Below are 20,735 nucleotides of genomic sequence, written 5' to 3'. Positions count from 1 at the left end.
TGACTTTGATTGTAGTGTCTCAAGGTTCTCCAATTAGGCCATCTTTTGGTCTCCATCATACCCAACCTCAATTCGTGCATGAAATGACTACCTTGATGGCTGGATGATTGAATCCCTTCTTCCCAAGAGTTTGTATGAACTATTGTTGCAACTTACTTACACATTTTCTATTTTGGCTTTACCATCCTTACTATGTTGCATGCTTGGTATCTGACCATCTTGTGAATGGGAACTAGTTCCTCCTTGTACACTTGAAGCATTAATGCATGCATCATCTTTAGGGTTCTGTTATTATATTCATGTCCCCTTACAATAACATTGTCCTTAGTGTACTTTTCTAGTAATATCAATCATGTCCCAATTTCACAATAATCCACAACACTAGGAAAAATCCCTTTTTTGTAAACTCAGTCCCTCAAGATGTTTAACCCTTCCCATGTAATGTCGTTAAGAAGAGTTTAGGCCTTGAGGGTTCTCTTTCCAATTTTGAAACTCAAGCCAATTCTCACCATCTATATTCTCTGGACAGATTCATCATTCCATCCATGTCATAGACATATGACAATATGAGTGATATTCTTATATTTCAATAATAATTTAAATGGATTCATTATAATAATAAGATTCAAATAATTATATGACATGCTCAGGTTAAGTAGCGTTGTACTTGATTGTGGTAATGTTGATCGTTCTTATGGGATTACTTCCATTGTTCGTCCCTATGTCTAGGAACATTCTACATGCATTCTGTTGCTTCTGACAAAGTTGTCATAACATCAATTTCCTTGGTAACCTCCATTCCTTGGGAGACCCTGGTTGGCAGAGTCACTACTTCTAAAAACTCCTCCAGGGTTTCCTTGTTTTATTAAATAGCTCATAAGCTTGTTCAACATTGCAGTCAACACAAATGTGTTCATTGTGGGGCCCAAGTATGAGTGCGGAGTAAGTGGTAAGAGTGGTAATGATACCTATTCTTTCCATAGCATCAAATCAACTTCATTGCAAGCTACAATGGGTTTTGAATTATATATGGCCTCATGAGAAATAGTCGTGTCTAATTCCATTTATGTGCACAATTTTAAAAATTCATCGAAACAACCTTATATGCAGTGTGCACTACTCATTGATTATTACTGTGCAAGTAGCTTAAATTGCATCAATTCACTTATTTAGTGTTTTCCTTAAAGGCTTGTATAATTATTTCACTTGACCTTTTTTGCAGAGAATATTGGTATGAGTGGATCAACTAGAGGGAGTTGGCAATCTAGGTTTCGCCTTCATGTCAGTGTAAAGATTTTGATCTTTGAATTCTTAAAACCTTGTGTGATTCTTTCACTTGACCTTTTTTTCATGGTATACTGAGGACAACTAATCAATTAGAGGGACTTCACAATATGGATTTTTATGATAATAAGGAACCTCCAATCTTAATACCCTTGAATGAATATCTTATCTTTGCCTCCAATAAAGGCCTACTCAAACCTTCAACCATAGTGAGGAAGAGTAGCAGTGATAAGGGGAACTTTTGTCTTAGCCCTTTGCCAGGCCTAAAGAAATAAATTGTTGAATCATTTATCAAGTCAAAAAAGAAAAAATTTCATAAGAAAACATTTTCTTCAAGGATAAGAAAATCTTGATACATAGCCAGGGCTTCAGATTTGTTCTTTTGTGGATATGCCTAACCCTTGAGCATAATTAAGTTCACAGTTTTGCTTGGGGTTTAAGACAACCCACTCCCCCTTGCCTCTTTTACCTGTATCTGTACCGGTTTGAAATATGTATAGGTATTGTAACATGCATTTTCAAAACTTTAAAACAAAAACAATCAGTGACAACTTCATGGTCAAGCTTAGATATTGCATATCCATGTTAATGCATACAATTGGGATAAGATTTGACACTATTGAAACACTAACCTATGAAAATTAGGTCACTGCTTAGAGTTGAATTTGAGACCTGATATCTATCTACCATCCATCTGAATATCAAATGTTAGCAACCATAGACCATTAAGTTTTGAAGAAAATGACCTTCACCACTTAGAAGAATATTAATCACCTTTGATGGAATTTTCACTTCAGACTCTTCCACTAGATTTGTTGATGTTTGATTCTGAAAAAGGCCTAGGTTGTAGTTTCAATATTTCATTTGAAGATGGATTTATTCAACTCAAATGGTTTACTTTGAGTTGAATTCATTCAACACATTTCTCTAAAGGGTGATATCTCAATGGAAGAGAAACTTATTTGCAACCAAGAGGTTGGTGGTTCGATTTGATCATGCCCTAACATGAATTAATCACTGAAGAAACAAAAAGATTCATATTCTATATTTTGTTTCTAAGGAGATTTTTTTATTGTCTCTAGAGAGACAATAACTAGGATTAAAGACATATTGTCTCTATAAATACAATAATTGTGATTTAAGACATACTATCTCTATAGAGACAATATATATTTAGTCATAGCTATTTATTCTTGAAAGTAAATTATCTTTGCATGAGAAAAAAAAAGAAATTGGAAATTGTCTTAAATATTTTCTTTAAGCAGGTGTCTCAAATTATTGTCTTAAAAAATTGTCTCTATAAAGAAAATATAGAATACAAGTATTATTGTCTCTTGAGAGACCAAAATGAATTGCCTCATTTTTAGATTCAATTTGTTTATAAGTAGTTGAATGTCTTCGAATCCATAATTTTGTTATCATGGAATAGGTCAAATTCACAAACATTTTTATTGTCATGAGTTTGAATGATCATTGCCTGGAAAGTCACCATGAATTGGTCTTCAAAGCTCTTGGTTAGTAATGTGAAGTGGTGTCGAGTCTTTGGGAGTCATTGTTGCAGAATTTTGGGTCATGAGGAATATTGTAAAAGTGAAATTATGTTAAAGGTTTCATTTCAAATTGAATTATAGTTAAGGGGATGTTGCTAAAGGTAGCATGGTTTTTAAGTGTTATACTTTTGTCCCACTTCAAATATCCCTTATTCCCTTCAATAATTTCCCCATTAGCTATCCTATCTCCTTATCCCATTATTCCTTTTCATATTATTTCCCATCCATATAATATTCCTTATGTTATCCTAGGCCTAAATTCCCCCTTTGTTAAAACATCATTGAACATGATGAGTAAACATCACCCATGTAGCCCATACACAACCTTATCCCATGATGTGAAAATCTAATTACCAAATTCTCCTATGCTCCCATGATCTAGCATGATTACCCTTCAGGTGGAGTGTCAACCAAATATCATGTCATTAGTGAATAATTATCAATTTCAAATTGCCTGAGGAGATCGCCATTTTCATCATTTCTGATCGCAATCCAATATCTTGGTTTTTCGTGTAGGGTTTTGAGAGGCTATTCACAGTTTGGAGAGGTTAGTCACAGCTTGGAGAGAAGATTGCAAAAAAATTCAAAAGTTGTGCTACATCGGTATTACGTCATTACTACACAATTGTTGCGTAGTGATCCCTTCAGGCTACCAGTGTCAACACAATTTAATTTAAGTTTGTGGGAGGTAGAGGTTTGTTTGTCATCCCATAAATTTTATTTTCACTACTCCAATTGAGGACAGTAATACCCTTATTACATTCTCTTTGAAATTTTTTGTAGAAAATCCTATAGGTTCACAAGATCATGCAATTTACTAAAGCATAGGACACGAATCTACTTATACTTTCATTCAGCGGAAGCCAATAGATCGATGAAAACAATAATAGACAAGAGAAAGATAATCAAATACACATAACACAATAAATATCCGGGGAAAGACACATCTCAAAGCCCCAATATCTGTATTGCATATATCAGAAATCCAAGATGATAATACAATGTTTTTTCTCACAAGAACAATCCCAACACTCAGTAAAATCAATCTCCAACTCATAAGAAAACTTGGCCAACATTTAGCCAATTCTACAACTCCCCATGTCCCCTTTTCCTTGCGAAATTCCTATGGCTGATCAGCCCATATTAATGGGAGGCTAGTGCATCCAAAACTGTGCAATCCCTTTAAGGTTCAGTTCCCGATTACATGCATGATGTATACAACTCAGTAAATCATACAACTGCTAGTAGACTATCCCTGCACTCTAGTCTCAACCAGTTCTTTCTTAGAATTGACATGCATGAGTTTTTGATGAGGGAATATTCAATTAATTGGAGTAGCACTAGTTAATGCATTAGTGCACCAACTAACTGTTAACTCATTATTAGTTCCTCAAATAGTTTGGAACTAATTTAACTTAACTTAACTTAGTAAATTGAGTTATCTAACTACAACTCATGCTTAACTCATCCTGGACCCCTATAAAATAGGGAGAACATATACATCAATTCAGAAAGACTTCCAACTCAAAATTCCTAAGATAATTAAGTCAATTAAACTTAATTAACTATTTACAAGTTGCTATGAGAATAGAATTCAATTTTAATTCTCAGTTTAATTCAATGACAAATTAAACTGGAATTTTTTGTTGACATTTCTCAGCACTCCCTATCAACAAGAAATGGATTATCAACTACCCCGATCCCGTCTCTGTGAAACTCGAATTTACATCTCAAAAATTCCTTTGTTAAAATATCAACATCTTGCTCCTCCGTGGGAATGTACTCTAAGAACATAATCCACCTCAATACACAATATTTGAGATGATGATATCGAATATCAATATGCTTGGACTGATCATGAAATACTGTATTTTCAGAGAGTTTGATACAACTCTAATTATCCAAGTAAATCACAGTTGGATCCATCTGCTGACCAAACAAACCAACTAGGATCTTCCTCATCCAGATGGATTCACATGCTCCCTCACTTGTAGCCATGTACTTTCCCTCTATTGAACTGAGTGAAATTGATCTCTGTTTCCTATTGTACCAAGAAATTGTTGGTGACCCAATACTGAAGATACCTCCTAATGTGCTCTTCCTGTCAGATGGACTCCCTACCCAATATGCATCGGTGAAACCTTCAAGATTCACTCCCTCTATCTATTTGTACCATAATCCATACTAAGAAGTGCCCTTGAGGTATCTCAACACATGCTTTGTCTCCTTCCAACATAACTTGGTAGGCCTAGCCATCGCTTAACTAAGCTGGTTAATTGCATATCACATGTTCAGTCGTGTGTTCACAAAGTACATGAGTGAACCCATAAGCTACCTATAAATAGTAGCTTCCACTACTTCCCCTGAAGTAGCATCCTCCTTCCTCCAGTTACCTACTAGAGGAGTTTCCATGGGTTTGCTTCTCTCCATGCGGAATGTCCTGAGTATCTCGTTGGTATACTTACCCTGAGACACAAACAACTCCCCATCTCCCTTCCATACCTCCATGCCAAGAAAGTAATGCATGAGACCCATTTCCTTCATCTCAAACTCTCTTGCAAGGTCCTCCTTGCAATATTTCATCAGCTGATCATCACCTATCCATATGAGATCATCAACATAAAGTACAATGATCAATAGTTTGCCTTCCACCACTATGTGGTACAGGTTTTCATCCGCTTCACTCTTCGTGAAGCCCAACATATTGAATTAGCTATCTATCCTTACGTACCAAGCACGGGGTGCTTGCTTCATCCCATGTAATGCTCCCTTGAGTCGGCACACATGCGACTCATGGTCAAAGGTTTCAAAACCTTCAGGCTACTCTATGTACACCTCTTCCTCAATCATGCCATTAAGGAAGGATGTCTTCACATCCAACTGATGGATCTTCCAACCCATCTGTGTTGATAGTTCCAATATAGATATGAGATATGAGTACATTGCAACAGGAACAAAGGTCTCATCATAGTCAATCCCCTCTACCTGTGAAAAGCGACGGGCCACAAATCTAGCCTTATGCTTCTCCACTCTACCATCTGCATCTTGATTTACCTTGTAAAGCTAATGGGAGTTCATCACTGACTTGTCCTCCAGTCTCGGGACCACCTCCCAAACACTATTATGAACTACGGAGTCGTACTCCTCCACCATGGAATCAACCCAAATCGGTTGTTGCACTGCTTCCTTAAAGGAAGATGGTTATGTCACAACACATTTGCCCATAAGAGCCATGTACCCAGTGTACTGCTCAGGTGACCTCCTCTACCTACACTAAGAAGTGGGTGCTCCCACATTCTCCCATGCATCATCCAACAATATGTCAGCCTCTCTGGTGCATTTCCCTCACTCTCTAGAAGACTCTCGCTGAGTGGATGTCCCCACTCCCGGATCCTCTGTGTGTGGCTGCTCCACATCAATCTAAGGCTCCTCAACCTTAGGAGATAAAGGCTCCTCATCTACATGTAGCTCAAGCTTCCTCTCAAGGGAAACTCGCATGGCCTTCTCCTCATTGAATCTGACATCCTTGCAAACCACTGTCATCCGACTAGTCGACATGTACACCTGATAGTTGTGAGGTGTATTAGTGTACCCCACAAATATCCCCAACTCTACTATCAACACAAGATTCTTCAATGCATATTTGGTCACATGGCAATATGCCGATGACCCAAAAATCCTGAAGTGACCAATATCTAGCCTCTTACCAGAATAAGCCTCCTTTAGTGTCTTCATCTCAAGTGTCTAATGTGGGCTACGGTTTTGAACATAAACTGTTGTGTTGCATGTCTCAACCCACAAGTGTAGTGGTAGGCCTTGATCATGCAACATTTCCCTTGCTACTCCTACTATGCTTATGTTCTTCCCCTCTGCCACCCCATTCTGTTGAGGGTTATGGGGTGTCATCAACTCCCATTTAATCCCTTTCACTACACAGAAGTTCTTAAACGCATTTGAGACATACTCACCACCATTATCACTTTTTATATCTTTAACCTTCTTTCCTGAATCTTTCTCCACCAATGCTTTAAACTCACAAAACTTTGTGAAAGTTTCATCATTTTTCTACATGAAAAATATCTAGCATTTACAAGAATAGTCATCAACAAATATAACATAATACATGTATTTGGTCGTGGATGTTGTCGAGAAAGGCCCACACACATCTGAATGGACTCTCTCTAGAATAGACTCTACTCACTTGTCTCTGTCTCCAAAGGAATACTTGGTGTATTTTCCCAAAGTACACCCCTTGCATGTATCAACTTGCTCAAGTGTACCTTTGGGAAGACTGGTAGAGATATGATGCAATATCTTCAAAGCCTCATGATGCAAGTGGCCCAATTGCCTGTGCCACAACTTGCCAATATCTCAACTCTACATCCCTTCTGATTTTTAGCTAAAATTAGCACACTCCTCTACCTCCAACTTATAGAGATTCTTCACATGAATCCCTATCTTCTTTACTGACCCATGGCTATGTGTCAAAGAAACGCCTTTCCTTTCAAGGAGATCACATCATAACCTCTATCCTCAAGCATGGAAATGGATACCAAGTTCTTCTTCAGCCCGGGCACATACTTAACATTATTCAAGGTGAGTGGATCCCCATGCTCCCTCTGAAAAGTAATCGTGCATAATGCAGTAACACTATACTTTCCGTCACCACCCATCTTGATATGAATCTGGATATCTTTCTCATCCAGATCACTAAATAACTCTTTGTCGCCAGTCATGTGGAATGAACCTCCACTGTCTAAGTACCATACACTTCCTATCATTGATGACATCATGAATACAATGAGGTAAATTCAAATTCAAATTGAGAGGCCAAAGCCTCACCCGCCACTCCTCCTGAGGACTTCTTCTTAGACTTATTGAGTGTACAATTTGTAGGAAAATGACCCAGCTCATGACAATTAAAGTAGTTGACTTTTGTCATGATTTCTTCTTACCTCCATGATAAGTATCTGATTGGAATGGGGAGCTTTCTCTTTCCCATTCTTTTCCTTAATCGCTAAGGCACAATTCTCTTCATCATTAGTCTTTGATGAAGAGCCATCCCTGGTGTTCCTCCTGATCTCCTCCTGCATCAAATCCAACCACATTCGTTCCCAATCTGGTAGCATCTCCTGACCATTGACAGAGACCTGATAACTATGCCAACTATTTGGGAGTCTTAGAAGAGCAAGACTCACCATATATTCTTTGAAAACCATGATTCCAACACTTCCAAGTTCATCATGACATTGAGTGAACTTGGTTAATTATTTGGAAATAGTCTCACCTTTCTCCATTTTGATTTTTTGAAGTTTGTCCTTCAGTGCCAATTTCCTTTGGTCATTGTTGTTCTGATACAAGTTCGTCAATGTTTTCCACATAGCATACACATTTTCCTTGCCATGGAGACTTAAGACAATGTGATCTCAACCTCCCTCAAGAATTATCTGCCTTTCCTTCGCCACACACTTCTTCCATTCTACCAAATTCTGTGAATCTAATGGTGCTAGTTTAGGGATTTATTGGTCAATGAATTCCTTCAAGCCATTATCTTCTAGCACAACCTCCATTCTTTCCCTCCAGGCTACAAAATTCAAGATTCCTTCCAAGTCATACTCGAGCCACAAACCGTAGAATGCCATATGTCCATCTTGAAGTATGAAATGCAAATCTGAATTTCACCTATAACCCCGAACTCAAAACTTCGAAATATCCTCTAGTATATTGTTCTCAGCTCTGATACCATGTATAAAATCCTATAGATTCACAAGCTCATCAAATTTACTAAAGCATAGCATAACAATCTACTTCTACTTTGATTCAATGAAATCCAATAGATGGATGAAAACAAGAATCGACAAGAGGAAGATAATCAAATACGCATAACACAATAAATATCTGGGGAAAGCCATGGCTCAAAAGCCCACTATTTGTATTTCATATATTGGAAATCCAATATGATAATACAATGCTTGTTCTCACAAGAAAAATTCCAACACTTAGTAAAATCAATCTCCAACTCATAAGAAAACTCTTGGCCAATGCTTAGCCAATTCTGCATATCCCCAAGTCCCTATTTCCTTGCATAATTCCTATGGTTGATCAACCCATATTAATGGGATGCCAGTGCATCCAAAACTGCACAATCCCTTCAAGGTTCAGTTCCTGATTGCATGCATGATCTATACAACTCAGTAAATCATACAACTGATAGTACATTGTCCCTGCACTCTAGTCTCAACTAGGTCTTTCTCATAATCGACATGCATGAGTTTCTGATGAGGGAATCTTCAGTTAACTGGAGTAGCACTAATTAATGCATTAGTGCACCAACTGACTGTTAACTCACTATTAATTACTCAAACTGTTTGGAACTAATTTAACTGAACTTAACTTAGTAAACAGAGTTATCTAATTACAACTCATACTTAACTCATCCTGGATCCCTATAAAATAGGGAGAACATATACATGACTTCATAAAGACTTCCAACTCAAAATTCCTAGGCTAATTAAGTTAATTAAACTTAATTAACTATTTACAAGTTTCTATGAGAATAGAATTCGATTTTAATTCTCAGTTTAATTCAAGAACAAATTAAACTAGAATTTATTTTTTCCATATCTAAACAAATTTGCTAGCCACATCGTGTCTGCCACACATATAGTCAAAACGGAAGGCTTAAAGTTGTGTCTTTTAAATAAGAATCATGGTCAATATGGAATGTTGAGTGGCTAGGATAAATTATAGGTTGAAATATAAAGATTTCCCGTTCATCTTAAATGTTATAAGCCTTCTCTGTCATCATTGCATGGTGTTGTTGTCTAGTGGATTTTTGCGTTGTCATGATTGTGAAGTCTCTCATTCTCTGTCCTGTACACATAGTCTTCCAAAAAGGTCAAGCCAAAATTTCCAGGTATTTTAGGGTTAAATGGCTCCTACTACTAGTAAAAAAGGGTGGAGATGTCGTGTGTTCTGAGCCTACAACTTTAAACATAGTGAACTCTTCCCCAACTATCAGAGTCACCTTTGAGAATGTTGGATGTATTCCATTTTTACAAATAATTCATAAGGAAGGTCATAATACAAGGCTTGTAAATCCTTTTTCTCTAAATTTCAGAAATGACAGAGTCAAACTGGGGATTTTAGAGATTGTTGTCACAAAGAAACTCATCGTTGAGTCCACAGGCCTCCCTACAATAGATGAGAAGTTAGTTAAGGGTGATGATTTGGATATTTAAACCTTGAAGGAGTTTGTTAAACCTGAGTTTAACAAAAAGTATTCCACAAGCTTCTCTACTGTGTATCTTCAAGATCATTATAGTGACCTATTGAAGGTTGTCAAAAGGTATTTTACATGCGAAGGTAGATTTAGCAGAGATTACTAGTACCATTTGAAACTCCTGTTACATTTCACAGACAAAAATCCCATGAATCTACCTTTCTTATTGCTCAAAATTCTGGAAAGAACATTTGCAAAGGCTCAGCTTCAAAAGGACAACCATATGTCTAGTCTGTTTGATTTTTCTCTTACTAAAATTCTAGTTAAGTTTGTATTGAACAAAAATAAAGTCTATTGGTTTGATTTTCTACCTAGAATTGATTTACTACCCCAAACAGAGTCTTCACCAGTGAAAAATTATGAGGAGGAACAAGAAGTACATGAAACACATGAGAAGAAAGTCACCCATACAGTCAAAGAAACAAAGAGGGTCGAGGAAAAACATGAAAAACCCAGCAAGAAACACAAAGGAAAACTTGGTAAGCAGTTGGGTAAGAAGCATATTACAAAGGGTAAGGAGAAAATACAGAAAGCATAGGTTCATGTGGCACCATATCAAACCACCAAGATTCAAGTAAAAGTAGAAGAGACATTCAAATATGAAGAGTTCGTGATAGGGCCTAGGACTAGGTCGAGAGTAAAAAAGAGTATGGATGAATCAGTTTCTAGGGAAGTTGTTGAAATTTTAGAGGACAAGCAGGAGGAAAAAAATAGAAAGAAGTTGAGCAGGATGAATCAATGCATTTTAAGCAAGAAGAGGATACAATGTAGTCTGGGCAAGACAAAATCAGGCTTGAAGAGGAATATCCCAAGATGTGAAAATGAAAGAGGATCTTCCTAAATATCGGTTGAAGATAACATCCTTGAAGAGTAAAAATAGAGACTTGAAAGAAACAACCCAACGAGCAGCTGAGGAAAAGGAATTGGAATAGACACCTCCAAAACCTATTACAAAAGATAAAGGTAAACATGTTTCATTTGTTGAGCAGTGCAAAGAACTTAAAGTAGAGTCTAGTGGACCTACAACTAGAGCAACAAATTCGAAACAAAGTTAGGTGAAAAAAATGAAGTAGTGCAAGCGCCTGTTAGGCCAGATTTTGACCAGTGGGAGGAATACCAAATATTTTTAGAAGAGCTTGAGGAGAGTCAAATACAGGTTAATAGGTTTAAGCAAGAAAACCAAAATTATAAGAAATTTGTGCAGCATTTACTTAAAAATTGTGACAAAAAAATGTGTGAGGCCTCCAAAGCCCTATATAGAGGTAAATATTTTGTCAAATGGTCCCTTCATGTAAGAAGACAATGCAAAATCTTGTATGTCAAAAACCTGATATTAAATGCAAGGCTAAGGAGTATGAAGAAAAGTTTAGACAAGGCATGGGGAATAATCAGGAAATACAAAGAGGCGGCCAAAATACCTCCATCTGAAAGAGTGCCAAGGCTAAGATATAAGGCTCTATCTGAAGCGAAGCCTACTCAACCAGTGCTCACTGATCACAAATATCCCACACCTAAAGCTCCTAAGGTTCAAGCTTCAAGCTTCCACTAGCAAAGCATCAGAGCAAAAGGAAAAGGAGGTAACCATTTCTTGTTTAAATTTTTTGCAATTTTTTCCATGACCAAGGATGCTTATGTTACACAACAGGGGCACCTTTTTGTTTTCAAGTTATAGTGGGTATTTTGATCAGTATGTTGAAATTTTTCTGATATCTGGAGTGGCCTATAGTCCTATGGTGTTTTTCTGTTAAAGCTTGATAGCGTAAAAGAGACAATCTTGAAAGTTTTCTACATAGTTGCTATGTAGTTATTGTGCAACCCCTACCTACATATTTGCACAAGCATTGAGGAGAAGCCAATTTTCACAATTTGAGGGGATGAACGTGCAATATAGGTTAGAGCCAGCTCAAACCACTAGTCACTAACCACATGCCACCTTTGGGAGGAAAATGTGCTAACACCGTCATTACCCAACTGCTACCCAGTCACTGCGCAGTCGAGAGCCAGTTGTCCATGTTTTCTTTACTGCTTTAGTTGATCCATGAGGACATTTTTTAAGATAGATATGATTTTAGAGGTTTAGTTTTTTACGCAGTTTTTTGTTTTTCATTTTTTATAAGTTGAAGAAAAAACTTGAAACAACAAAGTATTTCCTCTTTTTGGTTTGATTTGATGCATTGTAAGGATCAATGATGCATTGCATATGGACATATTTTACTTGATGAAGTATGTTATATAAACTGGAAAATATAGATGGAACAGGTTGTTGTTGGTTGGAGATTATTATGAACTAGTTAATGTGATTGTGATCGAATTTATGAGTAAAATTCTTATGGCTTGAGGGTTTTCCAGTTATTGTTCACAAGGATTCTTATGGTATGATATTTTGGAGCTTTTATTCTCTGTGTATCAGTTATTATGTTTATTTCTTCTATATAGTTTCTGTTATCTATGATAACCCAAAAAAAAATAGTTTGATTGGTCATTATAAATAGGGTTTTTATGTTTAGGTTCATGTGAGACCTATCATAGAGTCCATTTAATGTTTGATAGGGTCATCATAAAAAGAAAAGGTCATAATTCCATCTATCTTGAGGTTATCATTTCATATTACACTTGTCTGACACTTTTACAAACTTTCGCAGCAAATGTAGGTAAGCAAACCCAAAATTCGTTACGAAAGTCCCTGATAGCTTTGTCACAGAACGGTCCATTCCGACACTTGTCTCACTATGAAAGTTTGTTGTTGTATAATAGTTTTACTGTAAATGATTGTTAGTGATGCTAAATGCATTGAGTTGTTATACATCTTGCTTCTCGTATCCTCCACTCCTTTTCATTCACGCTTTACCTTTCCTTTTCCACTTTATATTATCTGCTTCTATAAAAAAGTTTACAAGTGTTGTCATGGAATAGGGTTTTCATTGTCAAAAAAATATTAGTTGTCACCTAAGTGAGGTCTAGGTGTTCTAAATTTGTTTTGCAAGTGAAGGGGAAGCATCTCACAAGCAACTCTCGACGTGTTGACAAGAATGGCCACTAGAAAACACTACAAAGGAGGGGTTGTAGTACATTATGAGCCAATAGATATGAAACTGCTTGAAGAAGACCCAAATTTTACACAGTCATTTGGTAGCGTGGTTTGTCTTCAATTTTGTCAAAAATTGTAGATTTTTCATGCGAAAATCACTAAGAACTTCACCATCAATTTCACATGGATTGGCACGAAGGTTGGCATCTTAAGTCTGAATGTCTCCCCAAACACCATTTCTCATGCTACAAAAATTCAAAGGTTAGGGGAAACATGGTTTAAAGTTTAGAAGTTCCAGCTACAGAATTGTGATGAATTCTTGAAGGAAGAGCATCAATGGATTGATATGAGAGTGGACATTCCCAGACCTTCCCTTAGGGAGCATTATTCCAAGTTGATGATGGTTATTCAAAAGTATTTTACATGTGAAGGAAGGTTCCATATGGTCTACCAATACCACTTCAGGTTTCTTCTCCACTTCATAGGTAAAAAACCCTTAGACATCCCTTTCTAACTCTTCAAAAGTTTAGGAAAGATGGATGACAAGGTTCAAGATAACATAGATACAATTAGTATCTTTGGTTTTCATCATGGTATTATCAAATTGTTAGTAGTTGAAGAGTTAAATAGATTGAAAATGGATTGGGTTACCATTTTGTTCCTAAGTGGATATGAACTAGATGTTACTACCTCCTCTAGAAAAAATCCAAAATCTAAATCTACAACCCATAGAGAAGAGAAGAAATGTAGAACAGAGCAGCAATTAGTGACCTAGAAACCTATAATTGAATATTCTACAAGTACTAAACGGAGAATGACCAGAAGATAGAGTAGAGAACAGAGTACAAAGAAGTGAAAACTAACTGACATTCTAGAAGCTATAAATATTGAAGAAAGATCAGTTGAGCAGCCTGCAGAAGTGACTCCAACTGAAACCAAGAAGAAAAGCAAGAGAAAAAAGAAATTATATTTTACTCAAGAAGAACATGGTTTCATTTTTAGGCCAAGGAAACTTGTCACAATATCAATGCAGCAAGTTGAAGAGATACATGAAGCACCATTGGATAAAATTGAACCATCAAATAAAAAGAAAGGCAAGGAGGTTATTAAAGAAAAAGGTGAAATAGAGGTCCTACAAGAACAATTAAGGGAGGCCAGACAAGAACTAATCAAGAACAAGATTGAGTTTGATGAATACCAAAGTAAAGTTTTAAGACAAATATATTTTTATGATGAAATTGCAAATAAGTCAAAAAAGATGATAAGAAGGACTTTGCCTTTGCACAAAATGTTGGAGCATATGTATAAAAGGAATAGTTGGTTACATGCAGATAGGAAAATCCTACAAAGACAAGCTCTATCACTAGAAACTCAAATTGAAATGATTCAAGTTGAGCTCAAAATGAGAAACCTCAAGATTATTGCTGAAGTAAGTGCTACTCCATGATATGGTAAAGTCTTCAATTTTGTCTTCACTATACCTAAATTAGTCAACTCAACCACATGTATAGTCAACATGATATTAGGAGTCATAAGGAGGCATTAAGAATCATGGAAACTAGAAAAACTTTGAATTTTGGAACTTTTGTAGCAACTGCCCATAATGAAGTCGAGAATTTGCTACAAAACTGCTGTAGCTTTCCATGGAGGTTAAGGCTGGTCTAAAGTTCAGCAAAAGATAATTCTAAAGGCCTATGTTTAGCTTATAAACATCAAAGAAGACCTCAGAATCAGCAGGGAGAGAAAAGAGGTAGCATATGAGTGTTTTTTCAAGTTGCTACCATAGTTTGCTACGAAACTGCTGAAAACTTTGTTTTTGCTACGAAATCATAAGAAACTCTCTTTTTTCTGCCTTTTTGAAAATTTGGAATATCATACATCCAAGCTCTAGATGAATTACAGATGATTAAGGTGTCTGCTTCATCATGTTGAACTCCTACTTTTCAGCATGCCAAGTCAGAACATAGCCACATCAACATAATAGCCATCTCATTAAGACAGTTAGTAAAAATATAAATTTAATTGATTTCTATCAAGAGGTTTAAGATTTAATGACACTCCAACAAATCTAGCATGCAGTTTGGCTTGATTATCTACGTCAACAGAAAGTGGTTATAGTTTTAAAGCTAGTATAGTTCTAGTTGAATTCGAAGTACTCTAAAATAGAAATCCCTAAGAGGACTCTATTAGTTAGAAGAAAAGTAGGAATGGATCTCTAGAATAGTGGATCAAATTTGGCCCGGGTGGAAAGATAATGTAAAGAGACCTTTTCTCTATAAATAAGTAGGTTTTCGACTTTGAGAAGGGTTGATGGAGAATGTGAAGAAGTGACATTTTTTTTGTAATCTTTTGACCCTTTAATAGAAAATTTGCAGCAACTCTATTTTTGTACCTGAGATTCATGTCATGGATTTTATGGGTTTTTATCATGTTTTTTCAAGTTTTACATAGTATTTTCATTACTTGGAAATCTTGTGAAACTGCTCCAATTTCCTTCATTTACTATGTATGATTGTGGATGTTCATTTGTGTCAGTTTCAAAGCTATAGAAGCCTTAACTTCCATTAAAAACCGTTGTTGGAAATAATTTGTTTTAATTTGACTCCATTCCCAATGGTGGCAGTCATCACATTTTGATTCACCTACAAAATCACAAAAAGAGATCAGAGTTAGTCATCTGGTGTTTGAATTGTTTCAAGAAGATTTGATAAACATTTGAGAGAGACCTCTCATATTGGAAGTGCTAACTTCTAGTTCAATTGGTCTGAAATAGTTATACTAGGTTAAATGTTGAAACAATCCAAGTATTTCTAACCCAATGATAACAGTTTCCATGGTTTACAAGTATCATGACTTCAGTTGAGTAAAAATTCGATTTTTAAAATACTTTGAACTAGTTGTGTCAGTATTTTAGTTTCAAATGGGATATCTTATGCATGTACACTTTGTTATCTTTTATTAATTTTGTTCTCACATATATGCGGCATATGAATTTCTTTCTATTCTATTATATGTGAAAAGGGAATATGTTTGGCCTATTTCTCCTCTATACTGCAGTTTCCTTTATCCAAAGTACACACTTTCTAAGCCTTTGTGAATGTTATTGGATGTTACATGCATAACTATGGTCAGACAGTAAATTAGATGGTCATAGGTGTTCATCCTCCTTCGACCATTCATATTCAAACCAATTTTTTAAACTCTTTTTAAATCTGGTCTTTGCTAGACTTTGTGTTTCAAAGTCTCCTATCTTTGAGCTTTTTAAGTAAGGAAGCCCCCTTGGGTTGTATAAGACCAGTCTCTTAACCAAAGGAGGTTTTTGGTTACCTCAGTGACCCTTTTTCCTTCAGCCTAAAAGGAACCATGGAGTGCTAACATAGTGGCATGGTTGTCATAGATCGAAAGGTCTATGTTTTCCCGGGAAGTTGTTTCATTTTGAGAGTTACATCATAGGTTGAAATTTTCATAGTCACTTTTATTGATAGTGAAATTACTTGTATTAAAAGATTTGGCTTCTATGAGTTTTACCAGGTATAATCCTGATCCACACCCACTTGTGGTTGTTTGTGATCCTCAAAGACTGCTTAGGAAGGAGAGGATTGTTGTGGAGAGTCAAGCAAGTAATATCCCTCTTAGGAGATTTGTTTCTTTACCAGAGATTCCTTCTGAAGTTATTCTCCCTAGAACTACATATTGTTCATGTATTCCAGAAGTTCTAGTGGATTCATCTGTTACTAGTTCTTATACCCCATTTCTGGAAAAAGAGTTCAGTCGAAATATTCTTCAGCAGTTTAATAAACTTAAAAGTTTAGTCAATAAAGTTCAGAAAACTATTGAAAAGACAGTCTTGTCTCAAAAAATAGTCCCTTCACAAGTTATTTTAAATTCTAGTTTTGTCTTCACATCATCTTTGGGCCCTTCATCATCTGTTTTACCATCTATCCATCAAGTTGTTCCATTGTCTATTGTTTTAGTTACACCATTCGCTAGTCACTCAACTGCTCAAGTTGTAGTTATGGGATGCCCCTCTAGTTTTTCCCGCTCAATTCCATGATTTTCCTCTTAACTATGGACAGAGACTTCCCCAATATTATGGTACATGGGAAGTTACAGCTAAGAAGCATGTGGATAACATCAATGACTTTGTAGCTTTAGAGGAAGTGGACCATGACAATCAGGGAAAATTTTAAGAACCCCCCCTAAATTTACATGTATAATAAATAGGCGAATCTCCATGGTATATAAGAAAAATGGAAGGCGATTTTATCAATAATATGATATGTATATATAATTTTTTGGCGAATCTCTCACCAGGCGTGGCAAATATTTTACTCAATTATAAAATCTTGCGTTTATTGAATACACAAATGAAATCATTGCATTTCTTTAAAATATCTTTGGAAATCAAAATTAACAAAATTACATATCGATAACCTAGTGGGTGTAGGATAAAATTCACCCGTGCCATTCACAAAAAGCATGAGAAAAAACCTAATACTATATATAAAACCAAGAAAAATTCAAATTCATCACTTCTAGGGACCTCGTAACCACCCTACCAATACACAAGTATGTTCCTGTTTGCAATTAGAAAAATTACCCAAATTACAATCTGTTTACTCCAGCATATGTTGGAAAGCTATAGAAGGATGACTAGTGCAAGCAATCCATTCCTTTTAGCCCTGTATTTGTTTCAGTTTAAAGCAGAAGTATACAAATATACTTGTCCAATGTCTATGCTTTAACCATTCACCTTAAGATGTTTTTACAATATAAGTTCATAAGTCTATTTAATATCTCCATTATCATAAAAACCAACCTATATCCATCTTAACTCCACATCTACCACTCTTAGGAGGATGAGATCTATTTATCCCTCTGAGCACTTGGTAGACCCAGAATTAAGATGGATCTAAGATGATAGAATTTCCCCTTTAAATAGTATATGCTCACATGAATACCATGGTATTACCATGGGTCAATACCATGGGTTATCATAAACCTGGAGCTTAAAAATTACTATTAGTGATTTATAAAAATTTATAAAAATTAATAAAATTAATAGTTGATTTTTATTTTAACCAAGCTAAAATGTTTAACATACATTAAATTACAACATCCATTTTTACTCTTGATCGGATCAAATATTTTTTCACTCTATGCTAGTTTGCATATCACGATATTTGATACCTCTCAGGGGTTAGTAGATCCAGAGTAAATATGGATCTATGCTGGTTTAATTCCCCCATTTAAATAGGCTACATTCCACGTGAATACCATGGGCCAATACCATGTGCCATTTTGGTGAATACCATGGGTCAATACCATGTGCCATTTTGGTGAATACCATGAGTCAATACCATGTGCCATTTTTATTTTTATTAATACTAATATTAGGGTTAATAATGTTCTTTTGCATGTATTAATAACAATCTAGTCCATGGTATTTGTCCCATAGTATTTTGCCCATAAGTTTCACCTAAATATAACGCATTTTTTGAGTGTTCGTAAATATAAGGTGACTAATGGAGTAAATATAAAAAAATGTTTTATTTGTTTACCATACCTCTTGTTTATTTATATTGTTATTAATTTACCATACCTCTTCTACAAATATGGTATTTGGCCCATAGGATTCACTTAAATAAAACCTCTTTCTTATATAAGGTGACTTATGGAGTAAATATAAAAAAATGTTTTATTTGTTTACCATACCTCTTGTTTATTTATATTGTTATTAATTTACCATACCTCTTCTACAAATATGGTATTTGGCCCATAGGATTCACTTAAATAAAACCTCTTTCTTGAGCCTTCATAAATAGAACGAGGGTTATGGACTAAATATAAAAAGAGGTTTTATTTATTTACCATGCGTCTAGTTTATTTATATTTTTATTTATTTACCATACCTTTTGAGTAAGTATAAAAAGATGTTTTATTTATTTACCATACCTCCACTTTATTTATATTTTTATTTGTTTACACCCTTGCATGTATATAAGGTGACTTATGGAGTAAATATAAAAAATGTTTTATTTATTTACCATACCTTTCATTTATTTATATTTTTATTAATTTACCATACCTCTTTTATAAATATGGTATTTGGGCCTTTGGCCCATAGGATTCACTTAAATAAAACCTATTCTTGAAAATGGGCAAATGGATTCACTTAAATAAAACCTATTCTTGAAAATGGGCAAATGGATTCACTTAAATAAAACCTATTCTTGAAAATGGGCGAATGGAAGGTTGTAACTCCTAATTTCAAGGGCTAAATTTACCTTTTTACCCTCTCCCTTAAAATAAGGTGGGCTATTTGAGGTGATTCGTAAAAATGTACTATGATACGAAATATTCGCCCACTAAAAATTTAAAACCCCTTAATTTCGCCAAAGGGCGAACATTCGCCCCTAAAATTTTCTATGATGACAATGTTAAATTTAGATTGTTTGCTCAAATCATTTCTGGTGATGTCAAGAAGGGGTTCGGGATTTCTCACTTGGGAGCTTTTGCCAATTATCCAGAGTTGAAAGATGATTTTCTTACATGGTGGGGTGAGAAGAAGAACCCCTTGCAAATTCTTGCCGAGTATAATAATTTAAAAAGGAATACTGGAGAAACTGACCAAGACTTTTTTGTAAGGTTCAATAAAGTGTATAATTCTATTCTTGTAGAGATAAATCCTCCTCCCAAGCTTGCTTTACTTCATTATCCTAATGATTTCAACCGTGAGATGGCCTATCAACTTAAGGAAAGAAATACGGTAACACTGGAAGACATGCAAAATAATGCAATTAGTGTGGAGGCGAATATGTTAGCAAAGAAATATAATATGAAAGCAGAGAAAAGAGTCACAATAAAGGAAGGACCCGCTACTTCTTTTGATGCTCAGTTTGATACATTGGTCAAAACCATGGAGAAGATGATGGAGAAAATTTCTCTAACTAATTGGAAAACAGTGAGAGAACTTTAGATTGGTCCACAAATTGGAAACCCAAATTTTCAGAGGCAGCCATAGGTGCCAAACAAACCAAGAGAGAAAAAGGGTCCAAAGCAGTCACAACAGCATGTAAGACCACCCTTTCATGATAATTATGCTCAATACCAAGATGAGGAGGATGAGGAATTACTGGAAGATTAAATCCTATTTTTTGGTGATGGGCAGCAAGATGTGTATTTTACTAATGAATATCAAGAGTAGGAGAAGTTTGAAAAATTCGAGGCAGAGGATGAAGAGTTTTTGCTTGCTTAGTCTCAAAATGATGTATTGATGACTGAGCTCGATGAGTATAGTAAGGGATATCAAAATTCTATAATGCATGTTCAATGACAATATAATTTGAGGAACATAAATGTTGGAAATAATGTATCAAAAAAGGAAATACCAATCAGCAACACAACAAAGAAAGAATTGACAGCCAACAATGTGAAGAAGGATGTCCCTAGTACGAGTGCAGAAAAGAAGGAGCCTCCTATTACTATGTTGTAGAGGAAATAGGACACACCCAAAGATGTTGCAAAAAAGAACGATGTTGCTCATAAAGGGATTGAAAAGGTATCAAATCCCTTTAATCTTGAAGCTGAA

At 35.6% G+C, this 20,735-nt stretch overlaps 1 pseudogene; it reads left to right on the top strand.

Annotated features, from left to right (window-relative positions):
• The window catches only part of LOC149190559 (ruBisCO large subunit-binding protein subunit beta, chloroplastic-like), a 76,591-nt pseudogene extending 56,468 nt beyond the window's left edge, over positions 1–20,123 (top strand).
• The last annotated feature ends 612 nt before the right edge of the window (positions 20,124–20,735 follow it).

Source organism: Pinus tabuliformis, chromosome 3_1 (assembly GCF_031772625.1).
Source record: "Pinus tabuliformis cultivar Carrire ecotype Pingquan chromosome 3_1, CPIR1, whole genome shotgun sequence".
In the NCBI taxonomy this organism is placed as follows: Eukaryota; Viridiplantae; Streptophyta; class Pinopsida; order Pinales; family Pinaceae; genus Pinus; species Pinus tabuliformis.
Note: the sequence above shows the minus strand (reverse complement) of the source record. Positions and strands in the feature narration are given on the sequence as shown.